This window comes from Zonotrichia albicollis, chromosome 5 (genome assembly GCF_047830755.1).
Source record: "Zonotrichia albicollis isolate bZonAlb1 chromosome 5, bZonAlb1.hap1, whole genome shotgun sequence".
Classification (NCBI taxonomy): domain Eukaryota; kingdom Metazoa; phylum Chordata; class Aves; order Passeriformes; family Passerellidae; genus Zonotrichia; species Zonotrichia albicollis.
In genome coordinates, this window is record NC_133823.1 from 70813293 (window position 1) to 70829198 (window position 15906).

The 15906-nt window shown below is 41.2% G+C and overlaps 1 protein-coding gene across 1 annotated transcript in view; it reads right to left on the reverse strand.

Moving 5' to 3' along the window:
* Window positions 1-15906, reverse strand: part of AFG2A (AFG2 AAA ATPase homolog A) — a 161372-nt gene that overhangs the window by 16758 nt on the left and 128708 nt on the right.

The window sequence follows — 15906 nt, forward strand, 5'->3', positions numbered from 1 at the left end:
TGAGTAGAGATTGAAACTTCTCATGTATATTGAAATGGCAGTGTGAAAACAGTTTTTCTCCTGCCAGGCACAACTCCTACCCTCCCACTCACACATCCAGGGTACAGAGTTTGCAACTCAGGACTTCTTGTGTGCTCTTCAGCTGCAATAAAAAAAGGCATTTTTGCAGTGCTTTCAGACCCTCATCCACACTCACTGAGACCATCTGATACATCCCTGCCTCCCCTGTTCGGATTTCCCAAAGCAAGCAGAGAGGACCAAGGGGGAATCACATGTCTGACATGAATGGTGAGTTGTCAAAATAGAACCAGCAATCCCCTAAAACTAGTTTTTGGTTTCAGGAAAAGAATTTGCAGGCTGCAGTCTGCAGATGCATGCCAGGCTCTGCCACAGCCATAAGTGTAGGTGGGCAAATAGCAGCTCATTTCTAGAGGTGGCCACTCGACTCTGCACTTCTACCAAGGCTTTTCTGATAAAAAAATTATGGTTTTTTTTGTCAGTGCCTGAATCTCCATGGGTTCCTAGGTCTTCAGAGCATCTTTGTTCTGTTTAGACTTGCTCTTTTTTTTTTTTTTTTTTTTGTTCAGAGACAAAACAAGCTAGGGCTTCAAACCATGCAGGGTTTTAATGCTGCAGAATCCCCACGTACCCACTTCCTCTCTTTCCTCAGCTCTTCTCTATCGGATTTACTGTTTACTTACAGACCATATGGGAAACATGTTGGGAAAGCACACATCCGGGTTCACATCCACAGTAAATACTTTTTACGACTATTCCCATGACCTGCAGCAACAGACTAGATTAGTCGCCCACAACTATGTATAATCACACAATCATTTAAATACATTTTCCAAACAGAATACGTTCTGAGATACAGATCAACTAAATATTCTTTTTTCTGAATAGGAAACCTATTTCCTACAACTTCACCATTTCCACCTGAGACAGAAAGTCTTATCTTTCAACTGTGGAGTCAATATAAACAGAGGAACATGAACACCTGGGTCCATGTACAAGTGCAGCCAGCAAATTATCAGTCCAGGCTGCTCAGTTTTCTTAGCAAAAGAATTATAAATTTGCTTTCAGCAAAAGAGCTGAAAATAGATGTTGATGCTGGAGTATATCTATCAAAATGTGAAAAACCACTCTTTTTTATTCTCTGTTTCATAAAACCAACTCCCTCTAATTTTAAGTGCATCCAAAAGCAGAACTGCAGAAGCATTCTATTCTGCTGAATAGAGTGTAGAATATTTCCCAAGCAGAATATATTATTTAATGCACAGCCAAATAAACAAAGGGTCAAATTCAACCTCACCCATTCCATTTAGCAACAAAATTGAAAAAGTCATTTTGAATTGAAATTTTTAAAATCTTTCCAAGGTGAAACATTCCGAATCCTGTTTCTAATGTAAAAAGTTAAGTCACTGATACAGAACTAAAGAAATAATTGAATTTAGTGCTTCTGAATAATTTTTTATCAGAAGGAAGTCTGAAGCAAAATTTATAAAAGTAAAATTAATATCTACATTTTTCCCTTGTAAGTAATGAGACCATTTAATCTTATTCTGGATTACCACTTAACCTTATTCAGGATTTGAATTGTTTTTTTCATTTCCAATCAACCTGTGGGTTGAAGAAAAATTTGCTGTGTCCCTGTTGCTTTGGGAAATGGTTCTGATATTCTTTTAACTCACAACTGGCAGGAGTGAAGAATGTTTGTAGCTGTCCCCCACCTCCTCTCCCTGCGGAAGCTGGCAAGCTCATCTGCTGCAGGATACTTGGAGAACATCTCCTCAGCCAAACTGACTTACTGCATCATGTTCCAACACTTAACTAGAACACATGGAAATAAAGATTAAAAAAAAATAGAGATTTCACAAGGTAACTTGGCTTTTTAAAGCTCTATGATTTTATGAAATGAATAAAATCATGAAATGGATTGGAGGTTTGGATTGGAAATGAAATGGAGGTTGGGTGTTGTTTCTACAGGCAGATGTTAGGATACTGTTGTAGCTCTCTAAAAATGAAAAGGGGGTTTTTAAGGAAGGCTTTACCCACAGGTTTGTGAGAAGAAGTGCAGAGCACTGTAAAGTGCTGGCATTCAGCAAGGCACTGAGCAAGGGCTCAGCTGGAAGCACCTGAGGGAGCCTCTGCTGTCAGAGAGGCTCCTGCAGGAGGGCCCTGCTGAAGCACCTGGGAGCACTCTCTGTCTGTCAGGCACAGCCAGCCCGGGCCTGACCCTGCTCTGCAGTCAGGCTGCTCCTGCAGCAGCCAGAGATCCATCTCTGCCGGCCGCCTCCGCCAGCTCCGCTCCAGCTCGGAAAACATCGGGTCTGGAAAATGCTTTAAAACTGCACATTTCCGTTCAAAGGGCCCTCTTGTTGTTCTGCTTGTTTGGGGGCAGGAGCAGGAAGGGTCATTACATGGTGGAAAAGCAAAAAAACACATTTTCATGGGCAATTGCTATATTAATATGTATCACTTTACATACACAGTACATCTACATATGGAACCTATTATTACTGAGGAAATGTTTTTTTAATGAGGAAGACTTAACAATACTTAAGAGAGAAAATGTTCAAACCGATGTTAATTTGCAGCAGAAGTAACAAAATATTTTAATAAAAAACAGTAACAAGAACTGGCCTTCCTATCCAGGATCAGCCTGCTCCTATGTTCACACCTTGAGAATAGAATTCTACTTCCAGAGCTTTTCCAGCCATTGCAAACCTCCTAAAATTGAAGTCTAACCTCTGACTCAAGGACTTTCAAGAGCAGGACCTGCTTCAGCTCTACACAGAGCTCATTATTTTTCTCTTTTCTGGATCCCTGGAAGCATTTTTCCCCCCTCCACCTCTTTTACCAAGCCCATGCCTGCCTTCCTTTCCTAGCCCCCAAACTCATCCAAAAATAAAGAAAAAGGGATTTTTAGGTAATACAATCACTTCTGTATAAATGTAGCTAAATATATTCTCAATTGCCGAGCACTGTTTCCTTCCCCTCTCCCTGCATGCTGGGATTAATTAAGCTTTCCTTAAATATTGCATATGAATTAAGAAGAAACAAACAGCAAAAAGCCCCTCACTATTTTCAAAGGAAAAAAATCTGGTGCTAAAAAGTCCTGGCAGGCTAAATATTAGTACAATAAAACTGCTGGATTTCAATTGGTAAAAATAAAGTGACTAAAAGCTCTGTTTGAAAAATGAGAGACATACAAGAAAGACTGTTTCTGTAGGAAACAGATACTTTCTTTCAAGAATGATCTCAAAGCCAAGGATGAATTATTAGTACCAAGTATAAACCTCAAAATAGACTCTTCCTGTTATCACAATGCAAATATTAATGTGTATTTGCTATTCCTGCTAAATGTTATCAGCGTTGTTCCAGCTCACAGGGAACAACCTGTCCTGTGCAGATCCTGACTGGGCTAGGACTGGACTTGGTTTATCATTTTAACACCAGGATCATTGTTTTGTTCACCTTGGGAAACCACAGCAGGAGCAATGATCACAAGGGAATCCTGCTCGGGTTTCTGCACTGGCTCTGCTGGGAAAGCCTGGAGAGCTCTGGGGATGTCAGATGAGCAGAGCAGCTCCTGGGCTGCAGGGAGTGGTCACTGGTCATGGCTCCCACCACCACATGAACTGATCCCTTTATTTACTTGATTTATTTAGCTATAAGCCCTTTTTTAATAGGCAGAATGACTTCTGCTGTACAGTAGAGGTTTGGGATGGCACCGAAACCAGCAGCAGCCATTCCCAAGGGGCTTGATGCAAGCTCCAGGGAACAGCCCTCAGGAAACAGGTCCCAGAATAAATGGGTAGCCACAAAACACACCATCTGTAATAAAGGCCTACAGGTATTTTGAGTGGAGCTCCTCATTTTGAATTTGCACAGGGCAAAACCAGTCCTACCCTGTATATGGCAAGCAATAAGGTGAATTGTCATTTGTTCTGCCCCTCAGGTTGCACACAGACACCACTGAACACAACAGTGAATGTCAAGTCTTATGTAACAAGAGATTTCAAATTATAAATGTCACCCAGGCATCATTTCAGGCTTTGAAATACAGTTTACTTATTACCAAATACTATGTGTCAAGTGATTTATCAAATCCATAAGAAAGAAGAAACCAACGAGACAATCCAACAATCCATCCTATCTCCCAGCAAGCCCAGGACTGTCTCCAATCAAATGTATACTGGAATAAGAGATTTATTACCACGGTTTCTCAATGCTATGTTTTATATTTAGCAAGTGTTGCTATCATGCTCCACATGGTACTTTCACCCAGCACCACAAGCCCACCTGGATTTCCACACCTGTCCAATTCAGTGGGTCACTCACTGCCTGCACATCTTTGATGCTGTGTGTCTGTGGCAAACTTCTAGAGATGAAGCTGCTATTGAAAAAAATTTGACAAAAATCTCTTTTCCTGCTCCAAAAACACATAAGATTGGCAGAGTTGTTCTTAAAGGTGAGGCTGTTGTTTCATGTGCTGACATTAGCATTGAAGATACACTGAGTTTTTCAAAGTGCTGATTAAAAGCAGAGGGATTCCTCTGGCCAGTGCTCCTCACACATGCCTCCCAGCAGCAATCTGTAAAAAGCAACACTGAAAAGACCTGGAAATATTTGGAATGGCTTAGTTTGGGACTGAGTGACACTGAAAACACACCTTCACTTTGACACCATTAAAAGGCAAGGGGTTTTCCTGGTCATGGAAAAATCATTTATACTAAAAAAAAAAAAAAAAAAAAAAGTCTGGAATGGTTTGAGTTGGAAAAGATCTTAAAGATTGTCTTGTCCTAATGCCCCTGTCATGGGCAGGGACACTTTTTACCAGACCAGGTTGCTCAGAGCCCAATCCATTCTTGCCTTGAACATTTCCAGGGACGGGGCATCCAGAACTTCTCTGGGCATCCTGTGCCAGGCCCCCCTCACCACCCTCTTCTTCTCTATGGCTATTCTAAACCTTACAAGTTATTTATGAAATCCCTTGCACATGCAGAACTGAAGGAAGCTGACTGCTTTAATTAATATCTAATACCCAGGTAATGAAAATACTTTTGTTTGAAATGCCTACAAAAAGTGGCACATCTCCAGGATGAATTTCTGAAAATACTTAATATTTGAGAAATATTAAATGTATGATGATGTATGATACAAGCTCCTCCCTGCCTGCATAAGTAGATACACATAGATATACACACACATTTACACATTTGTAAAGAAAGGCTAAAACAAGTAGGACACAAATCTCAGATGAGCAGCACCCGAGTGATAATACTACCAATAATTTTTAAGAAGTCTCTAACACAAGTTGAAATCTTTTTCCATCACATGAGAGAGATGTTTTGGCTGTATTTATACATCATCCTGAGTAAACTGGCTGAACTGCAAAACCAGAACACTATGTAAGAATAATGAAAGGAATGAAAAATACTTCTGCCTAGGCCTGACATTTATCAATATAAAATAGCCACTTTTGCCATTGTTTGAAGTAAGGGAAGCAATTAAAGTGCACAATCCCATTTTGATTCCAGCACCCTATTTCCTGCATATGTTGGTAACCCAGGGCTCCCCCTCCCTCCTTTGGTGCTGTTCATTAACTCTCCACAATAAACACCATCCTCCCATAGCACACGTTGGAGAGCACTCCGAAACTGGGAGATTGGGCAACAGCACTGCTCTATGCAAAACCAGCCAAGTCCAGTCAGGAAACAGATTAATTTGAAAGCCTTAATTAATGACTGAACGTTTATACAGCCAAGATTTATGAGTTACAAGGAAGTAAGTCCAAAACATAACACTCCCTCCCGCATGCAAGCTCTCTCTTTAATGGTAAACAACTAGCCTAGGGTAAGATACTGTCTCAGTGCTCCAGTTCCCTTTCTTATTCCAACTTCCAAGCACTGACAGAAGACAAATTAATTTCAAACTTCTTTTTTCCTTTCTTCCTGCTCCTCTATAAATATTGTTACTAATAAACATGGTTTAATTATGATAAACTATAGATTATTTTAATAAATAAACAAATTTTTTTTTAGCGCAGGAGTGCAAAGATAGTACATAACAAAGAAGAGGAAAAAGCAGAATCTGTTTTATAAGGGTAAGTCCATGATATTTATGAACATTTTCTTGTGAAGAAAATCATAAACACGAAGAGAAAGGTCTTTATACAGATAACTATACGCATAAAAATCTCCTAAAATCCCCCAAACCCCCAGGTTTGTCAGCTTACTTCACAAATACTTTCATAAATTTAGTAGTGACAAATGTTAGAAATGAAGAGCAAGTTTTCAGTTTTTAACATTTCAACTATATTCCATATTCCACTTCTGAGAGCTGACATCTCATTATGATGAACTCTTGCTATTTGAATATTAAAACGAGACTGCCAGCAACACTTCTTTGGAAGTCCTCAGGCCTTAAACTAGAAAAGTCAAAATCAAGAAAAGTTTTGCTCTCCCTTTTTTACAGAAAACCACTGCGCCCATTTTCCTGCCTTGCAAATTCTGTTATGCTAACAAAGGAGCGCAGTTTGGTTCCCATGGTTCATATAACACAGAAATGACACAGAAATGGCAAGATCCCATGACATGAGCCTGTGATGAGCCCTTCAGCTCTCCCTGGCAAGAGGACCCCCCAAAACCCCTCTCCCCAGGTCCACAGCCACGACCAGCACTTGGCACAGGTAACCAGAAACACAAGTGGCACGTGGTTTTTGGGTGGGTGTTTTTTGCTTCCCGGTGGCAATGATGACCACTCAAGCCCCTGTCCTTGCCTGTCATGGGAAAAATCCCCAATAACCCATCCTGCTGGCTCCTGCTCTTTGGTCCCTCATCCTCAGCTGAACAACAAAACCCAGCTGCTGAAGAGACTGAGCAGAAAAAGTTCTCCTTATACAGACTCACAAACAGAGTCTGAGCTATGAGCTGGGTAAAATTTTTTTTACCCCCTCTTCATTGGTTTATCATTGAATGAGAGCTCACTGGGAGCAGTTCTGGAAAAAGACAAAGTTGGTTTATCCCAGTGAAAAGCGGGCAAGAGGACAAAACAGAGGACAAATTGCTGCTCTCCCCCTCCTTTCCCTCCAACAGTGTGTGTCACTGTGCAGTGTTAATGTAATAGTCGTTTTCTAGTTTTATCACAAATTCACTTTGTTTGCTAGGAAATGAAGTAACAAACGCTACGTCTGTAAGATGCCAATTACGTTGAGAAAATAACTCCCATCCCCAACTTCCCAAAATAAGAAAATAAACCATCAAACAAAACCCAAAGCAGCTCTTTTAAACTGGACAAAACACTCTTGGTTCTCCTTTCCTGACAATGGGGATGTCAAGACCAATTAGCACTTGCAGTCATCTTGGGGTTTGCTCTGTTTTCTCCCACTGCAAGTGGTCAGGCCAGATCCGATGGCTCCCTTCTATACATGCAATGCCATGGACAAATTACACAAGACTGGACCTGAAAGGCTTTTTTCCTACCCAGCTATCCTTGACATTTTCATTACTCAAAGACAGGAAACAAAAAGCCTAAGCTGAGAACTAGGTGATAGTCTGAAAAAAGTTTAATTAAAAAGTAAAACAGACCATGGAACTGCTTCTAACATAGCTAATAATTTGCTGCAGAGTTGTTATTGTGCTGCTTCCATCTGCCAATAACCTCTTAAACCTTTTGCCAAAGGCAATCCAAAGCTTTTCCATATGTATGTAAGGGTAACCATAAAAGATAACTTGGAAATAACAACTTGCAACTTCTGCTATGCAAAAATTTGAGCTACAGCAGTGCTTGTGCCCATCAGCTTCCAGCAGGGCTCTGGAAAACAGAAGTTACATGGCAAGAATGAAAACTGCCCCGTTTGACAATGGAGGTTTGGCTGCAAGATTCCCCGTTCCCACATTCAGCATCAGTGACAATTACCAACAACTTCTCAAATGGTTTCAGAATTAACACTGAGAAGCTTAATCTCACCAAAAAGCCACTAGCTCCAACAATGCCATTGCTAGAGTTTGTGGATAAAAAAAGCAAGTGGAACAAAAGCAGACATTTCAACTATTCTACCCCCAAAAAATCTCACTAAGAAAAAAAAAATTACACATAATCAAAACCTCTTTGAAAGGAATATAGAAGAGTGCATTTTTGAACTCAAATAACTAATGCCTATGCCTTACACACATTGTTAGGGACAGGAAGTATCAAAGCAAATCATTTAAGTCAAAAACTTAAGGAAGAAACAAAAAAACTCTCCCACTCCAAATGTTTTATCAATGATCACCCCTCAGAAAACAAACTCAAAATTCACTTTACACAAGTGAAATATCATTTCTATCATGGGAGAAAGCAATGGAAACTGAATAGTTGGTGCATGTACTACACAATGGTAGTTTGACTAGTGAGAGCATTTAAGCTTGAAATTAGGTACATTTATTGTTCAAGAAATTCACAGCCTATTGTGATTTGATTTTTTTTAGTTATTATTATTCATTATTAGGTTCCAAATTTTTGCAACAGAAACAATTACTTTTTGCAGATGACTGCCAAAAGCAAACATCCTATTTTCCCTGCACACAAAGATACCAATATATGTTCAAACATTTTAATTCACACACACAGCCCCAGCTCACCAATCTTTGCAGTTCAGCGAAGTGTAAACAGTCAGTGCTGCCATTAAAATAACATGTTCTTCATTCACAGCAACAATAGCCAGGTAGATTAACAGCCTTTTACACCTGGGCCCTATTATTCCTCTGCCATTCATTAACATTTCTTCTACCATGACAGCAATTGAACTGGCACGGTCCCAGAAACACAAGTAGGTCAGCACAAGGTGTTCCTCTGGATGCTTTCATCTGGTATAAACATCCTGAATTAGCCTTCAGGTACTACATCTAAATGTCCCTAGTGCTAATTAAGATCACAATCAGAACCATTTCAGATGTCACTGACCAAGTACAACCCGTGGTTTTGGAGGGCTGATTCTATTAAGGATGGAAAGTAATTTCACTGCAGAAGTGGGGAACTTCCTGCAGCTCTCCTGGCCAAGCAGATGCTGGACATCATGCCTTGAAATGTGTTACCTCCTTGAAATCACAGAATCATGTAACAGCCTGGGCTGGAAGAGATCTTAAAGATCACCTCTTGCCAACCCCCCTGCCAGGGACACTATCTGAGCAACCTTCCACTGTCCCAGATACCAGGGATGGGGCAGCCACAGCTTCCCTGGGCAAAGCTGTGCCAGGGCCTCACCAGCCTCAGAGGAAAATTTCTTCATCATAATCTAACCCAAACTTATTTTCTTTCAGTTTGAAGCCATTCTCCCTTGTCCTGTCACTACAAGCCCTGCAAACACTCCTCCCTTCTTGCATGGTCCCTCCAAGTACTGGAAGGCCACAATTAAGTAACCCCAAAGCTTTCTCTTCTCCAGGCTGAACAATCCCAATTCCCTCAGCTTTTCCTCACAGGAAAGGTGCTCCATCCCTCCAATCAACTTGGCCCTCCTCTTAATGCAGCATATCCAGGGGGAAAATGAATATACATGTAAAGGAAGAGAAATTGAACAATGAGGATGGACAGTCAGACATTGAATACTACTAAAATTAATCCTAATAGGCACTTAAGCAAGTCAGACACTAGCTAATCTTAAGGCCATGAGAAACAGCAATGAATATGTAAGAATATTTACTTTCCCCACCCAGCCCAGTTTAAGAAAAAGGTGGATACAAATCAATGAAACAAGAAAACTTCAGACATACCTTTTACTACTATGCTAAATACTCAGTATTTACAGTGACTTGTGTATGTTGAGTGGATGTGGCCCTGAAGTTGTCATATAAGAGTAGAGGATCAGGAATAACTTCTCTGAACTGCAATAACTTTTTGGTGACTTTCTCCAATTTGTACACCTTGTCTTATACTTTAGGACTAGAGCTGAGACAAACTCCAAGCAGCAAGTTCACTCCTAACCACATACCCCGTGACACATCATAACTTATGAGATCGAGTGCCAGCACTACAGGTTTAAATCAGAAAAACAGGTCAGTGTGAGCAAAAACACACTTTTTCTCTTTTATTTTTCCTTTTTTTTAACATAAAAGCCTATTTGTCAACTCTGAGCTGATATAAGCATTTGTATTACACCAATGAAAGTACTTCAAAAGGCAGAAATAAGCCAACACTTTCAATTCCTTCCTGATCACTGCAAATGCAATTTGCACTCTGAACTTTCCATACCCCCACTTGTGATCACTGCCATACTAAGAGCGTGTGCTTTAAGACAGTGAAGAATAATCCCCACTGTCTGATTTAAAAAAAAATTAAATTAAAAGTTGCTAGAAATAACTCACAGGCAAAAAATAAAACTCAAAGAAAACAATAGCAGTAGGCTAAAGAGACATATTTTTTCCTTCAGGAATGAATTCCCATCTGCTTTTAAAGAGCAACATGTTTTTCCATTGCTGGGAATTGCACCCAAGCCCAGGACAATAAAGCAGCAAAGCCAGAGGCAAGAGCAGAGGGCAAGTACAGCTGGCTGACAGAGGCTGGGCCTAGGTCCCTCTTTTATAAGCCTGTGTGCCAGTGGCAGCTCAGCAGTGCCCTGCTGTGCTGGCAGCATTCACCCCTCTGCCACCCTGAGCAACTGGGAGCTCCTGCTTACTCTGCCATGGGTGAGGTTGTGGGAAAATGGGAAGGAGAACACAGGGAAAGGAGGGAAACAGCAGAGTTGGTGCTGCTGGCAAAGCCAGGCATCTCCCCTGGCCTCAGGTGGTTTAGTGAAAGTACAGCTGGTTTGTGCAAGCTCAAGGGAAGGGAGCTTGCTCCTGACACAGGTGATGCTCCTACTCATGTTCATTCTCCAGACACTGGACACAATACAAAACAACCTGCAAAAGCAAACACAAGAGTGCTCACTTACCTGGATGACAATACTTTTAAAGTAGTTAATGAAGAAAAACATGTTGAAATCAGCTGTAAAGTTCCTGCATCCGAACTGTTTTGGCATTTAAAGAATCAAAATATCAGCTTTTTGGGTTTTATGGGGAATAAAAGAAGTCAGGTTTGAGAAGCAAGCAAAATTTCATACCTCAGCACTGGCTGGTGCTCATTCAAATTCCTCCTGGCTTTTTTGCCCAAGTTCCTCTGAGGATCACTGTTCTTTGAGTTCCTTAGGAAGCAGTTTCAACTGTGTCCTCCTGAGCTGTTAATGTGTCTGACCTTTTCAGAAACACTAATGTCCCTTCAGCCAGATGCATTAAATCTCCCCTGCTTGATTCAACTATTAGCAAGTCATTATCTCACTGAAGGAGAAAATGTTCTTTCCCAGATGCATAAATTTCAGTGCCAATACTCCCCTCTACACCAAACCTTATGGTTGGCATAAATGTGCTGATTGCCAGCCATGCTCTACACCCTCACTAGGTCAGAGCACACAGCACTTTATCAGGCCTCAGCTGAGACACAACATGATGAAAATCCACCCACTCTGGGCAACAGGAACCAGAACTTTCTGAAGTGACTGAAAAGAGCAGGGAGAGGCAGAGTAATGCCCCCAAGTCCTGCTTTCAGCACTGCCACGCCAGTGCCATCCCCAGGTGCTCACAGTGCCCTCACTCCCAGTGTGCCCCAGCACATTGCGCACGTAGGAGCCTCCTGTGACACCAGCAGCAGGCAAAATCCCATGGGAAGTCCTGGGTAGTTAGTGACTTCCTTTCCGGTGATTCATCCCGTTTATCCCAAACACTAACATTTGGAAAACATTCCCAATGCCAGGTATTTCCTCACCTTCCAGCCACCTGTGCCAAACACATCCTTAGCGCTGATAAATGTGTGTAGGAAGGAGGTGATCCCATGCTACCCCTATTGGATAAAGGCTGAGACTCTTCCTCATCCACCCACACAAAAATGTTCACTTTTCAATGAGTGAGATAAATTAACAGATCCTCTGCACCAGTCCAAGAGAAACATCAGAGGTTCATCTGAGGCCTTAATCTTGCTACATTTCAATTTGATGACATTCCTCACCTTGAAAAGTTACATTTCACTGTAATACTTCAGGTACTACATAGGATTGAATCCACTGCCCTTTAATACTGTTAAGCAGAAAGCCTTTTCCTTAAGTCAGGAAGATCTTTTCCTTCATGTACAGCTAAATGTAAAGAAGGTAACACATCCATATCTTTTGAATGTCCATTTTTTCCCCTCTCTCCTTTACTGTAGATGCTCTTTACTAAACAGACAAATCCTCCCCAGTCTCTTAAAAGAGAGAGGTTTACCTTCCTGTGAACCTATGGTGGAACACAACCTCATTCCTTTTGAACTTACTATCTTCCTCTGCATGAAACAGAGGACTTTGGAGAAGTCTGGTTGTTTGGGGGTGTTTTTAATTAAAGTTACTAGTTTAAATATGTCAATATCTGGTAAACAAGAACAAGCATGTTTTGGAATACATATTTTAAGAGTCAAAGACTTGAGTTGATTTCAGCTAGTTTGCTGCTGCACAAATCTTTTTGGCATCACATCTGCTCTGATTTGAGCCAGAGCAAATCTTCATCAGCTTGCTTTTCTTCCCTTTCATTTTCTGGGCTCCCATTGCGAGTTATTGCAAAGTGAGAAAGATATTTTTTACATTAACTGCTCCACTTCGATTCAGAACCAGTGAAAGATTTACAGGTTCCAAGATTCCTGCTCTACTCTTGTGTCCTGTAAGCATGGAAACTGATAATACTATAGAAACCATGCCAGCCTTGGCTTTCACCATGACCTGCTTTCCACCAATTTAAAAGCAGTCAGTCCCCATTATCTTACTTTTATAAGCACACTCATCTGAGGAATATTGTCATCATACCCAGATTATTTAATTTTTTATTACTTCCAACCAACTTGAAACTGAAAACAACTCAACACTTTATTTCAGTTTCTGCCTAAAACCTCCCTCTCTGCCTTTTAAATTGCAACAAAAACTTAATCTGACTGCAGCTCAGACAATAAAAGAACATCTCTCACTCTGCTGGGTTTATTTTCCTTTTTATCACCTACTTTCTTGAACAAAATATTTCTCCAGTGGGGAAGCACTCTCTTCTTTTTCCCTTGCTTGTCTAACCCCAAACTGAAAAATGGAGCACCTAAGTTTGTGGAAAGCCCATCTCTCCTAAGGATAGCTGGCTGTGGCAGTACCATAAAAACAAGCAAATGAAACCCAAAAAACTCACACTGCTCGTACTTTAAAACATTGCTTTTAAATACTTCTGTGGTCAGATCTCTAATTATCCCTACTTCAGTGGGAAATGAAACAGATAAAACTTCTCAGCATGAAGTACAACAGTGAAAATGCTCTAGGAAAAGCTGTGATCAAACTGTGAACAAGCTCAGAGCACAGACATTCTAATTATGCAAAACCATTAAAAAATTATCAGTTTTATAAAAGTTGGACCTCCTGCAATTTGGCCCAAAATAAAATGCAGTATGCCTGAAGAGGAGCCCAAGTACTGCTGCTGAGCACAACTTCAGAAAGGTCTGGAAATGAAGATTGCACTCAAATTCAATTATTTCCAGAAAGCTGAGGATTTCTTCAACCTAAAAGCTAACTGTACAGACATTGCTCATCTAATGTCTTTTTTCTTATTAGACTTCACTGACACACAAGAGAAGGAGACTGTAATTCACCCTCATAAATTATCTTCCACCTTCCCTCACATGAAACAGTGGGAAGTAATCACCCCATTTTGCTATCTTGATGTATCTTTAAAGGTAGTCATTAAGAGAAACGTACATCCAGCAGGTGAACAGAGATAACTGGTCATAAGCGATGACAGGCAAAAACACACAAGTATCTGATCTGAAAAGGGGCCAAGTTGGAAGCCAGATGCACACTGAACTATCCACTTTCCTGGCTGTTTATTCAGCTCATGTCAGGATGATTCAACGCATCTTTACACGCAGCTCCCTATTCATGCAGCATCTTCCAGTCACAAAACCAGGCATTTTCCATTTCTTCCTCTGAACAAAGGCTAGAACAGTGCAGTGGGAACTTGCCATTCAGCAGCGGAAACTATTTGTAAAGCTGGGAAGCTGGAGACACTGGGAAGAAAAGGCTTTAATGAAACTGGCCACTGTGTGTGCCAACTATCCAGACTTTATATATTCTTCCAAGGAACCCTGACTGAGGCTTTTTCTGTATTTACTCTTTACATCCCAGTTATTATATTACTTTGCATGATGCAAAAGAACAAAATTTGTGAGAAATGCCATATTAGAAACAGGCAGGTTTTTTAATTTTCCCTGAAAGCAGTCTGTAGCTGCACTCAATGACCCATTAACTTATTTCTGATTCTGCACAAAGCCAGCACCAAGACATTTGTGACTCATTATCAACCAGGGACTGGAATTCACCACTAGCTTTTCAGCTGATCCAGATCCAAAGGAAATCCCCATATGCTTGGAATTTCTAAAATACAAGCACTGCAGTTGTTGCCTGGTAAGGCAACAGTTGCCATATGCGACAGAGGAGATGTTTATATTTATGTTTTTGGAGGCTTGTAACTCAGCCAGAGGCAGATATGTTTTCCCAAGTTGTGTCACTGTCCCCCAAATATAAACATGACACTGTTACTTCCAAAACATGGAAGCAGTAGAGCTGTGACAGTCTTCCAGACCAACATTTAAGCATGAAATCCTTTTCATTGTTGCCTTTTTTTTTTCATTGTGAGAGCCCACATTCTGGGCAGAGAGATGTGCTACACAAACCAGCTCTGCTCACTACACAGCTTCCAATCATTCATTCATCCCCAGAGTGCAGTCTGCCCTGTGCTGTGGAGGAGGAAATCTCTCATGGGTTTGGCTTTGGTGTCTGCAGTGACACAGCTTCCCAGAATGACCCCACAGCACACACAGCAGTGCCCACACCAGCCAGAAGTTATGAGTAGGCAGCACAGCATTTTCCAGCCCAGCAGCATCTAAGTGACAGCTAAATGAGGGGAAGCCTGGCCTGGGAGCACCACCAGTCCTTTGAGAAGGGCCTCGAAGCAATCACACAAATTCTCCACAATCACCCAAGACAAAAGTTTAGCTTATTTCCCTGCCCTTGTAAACAGCACACAGAGACATGGAGAGCCAAGGCAAGCACAGCACATTTTCCACTCTGCTATGGAAAAAGCAGAAGGTGGCTATGTAATTAGATGGTGTGATAATGCAGACACTAGGGCTGGCTACAGCAAGGTGGAAATTCTGGTATTTCATACCTTTCAAGAGCTCAGCTTGGCAACCTTATTAGCATTCTTTGAATTTTTGAATTAATATAATTACTCTCAATTAATTAAAATGAGGAAAGAACGAAATGTCCTTTCATGAGACACTGACATGAATAACATTCAGGGAGCAGAATGGTGACCACTAATGTACTGATACTTATTACAACTGCCAGGCAGCAGCATCTGAAAAAGTTTCTCCTTCTACCCAGGACAGGAAATAATTGTCTGACATTCACTGTCAGAAGCTAAATAATAGCAATGAGCTATAACAATAAATGCTGCTGTGAAGTCTTGATTATACAGAATAGGAAAATACAAGCTTCAATGCAACTCATTTGCAATTCCCCTACACTGTTGCTTACCTCCATCTCTCCTCTCTCCTCCTGAGGCTCTCAGTCATAATCCTGCACTCAAAAGATTCCTGGAGATGTGGGGGAACTGTCTGGGAAGTCTGGGACAGTTTGCCTCCACCTCCCTCCAGTCCTGGCAGCACATCCTTAATGAGGCTGCCTGCAACTGTATGAAGGCTCACCCTGAAAGAGACCCTTCCCCTGGCACCACTCCTCTGATGGGGACCTTGAAGTAAAAAAGCCCCAGACTGCAGAAACACAGGAATATCTGAAATATTCCCTTTCATAATTCCCACCAGCACTCCGAG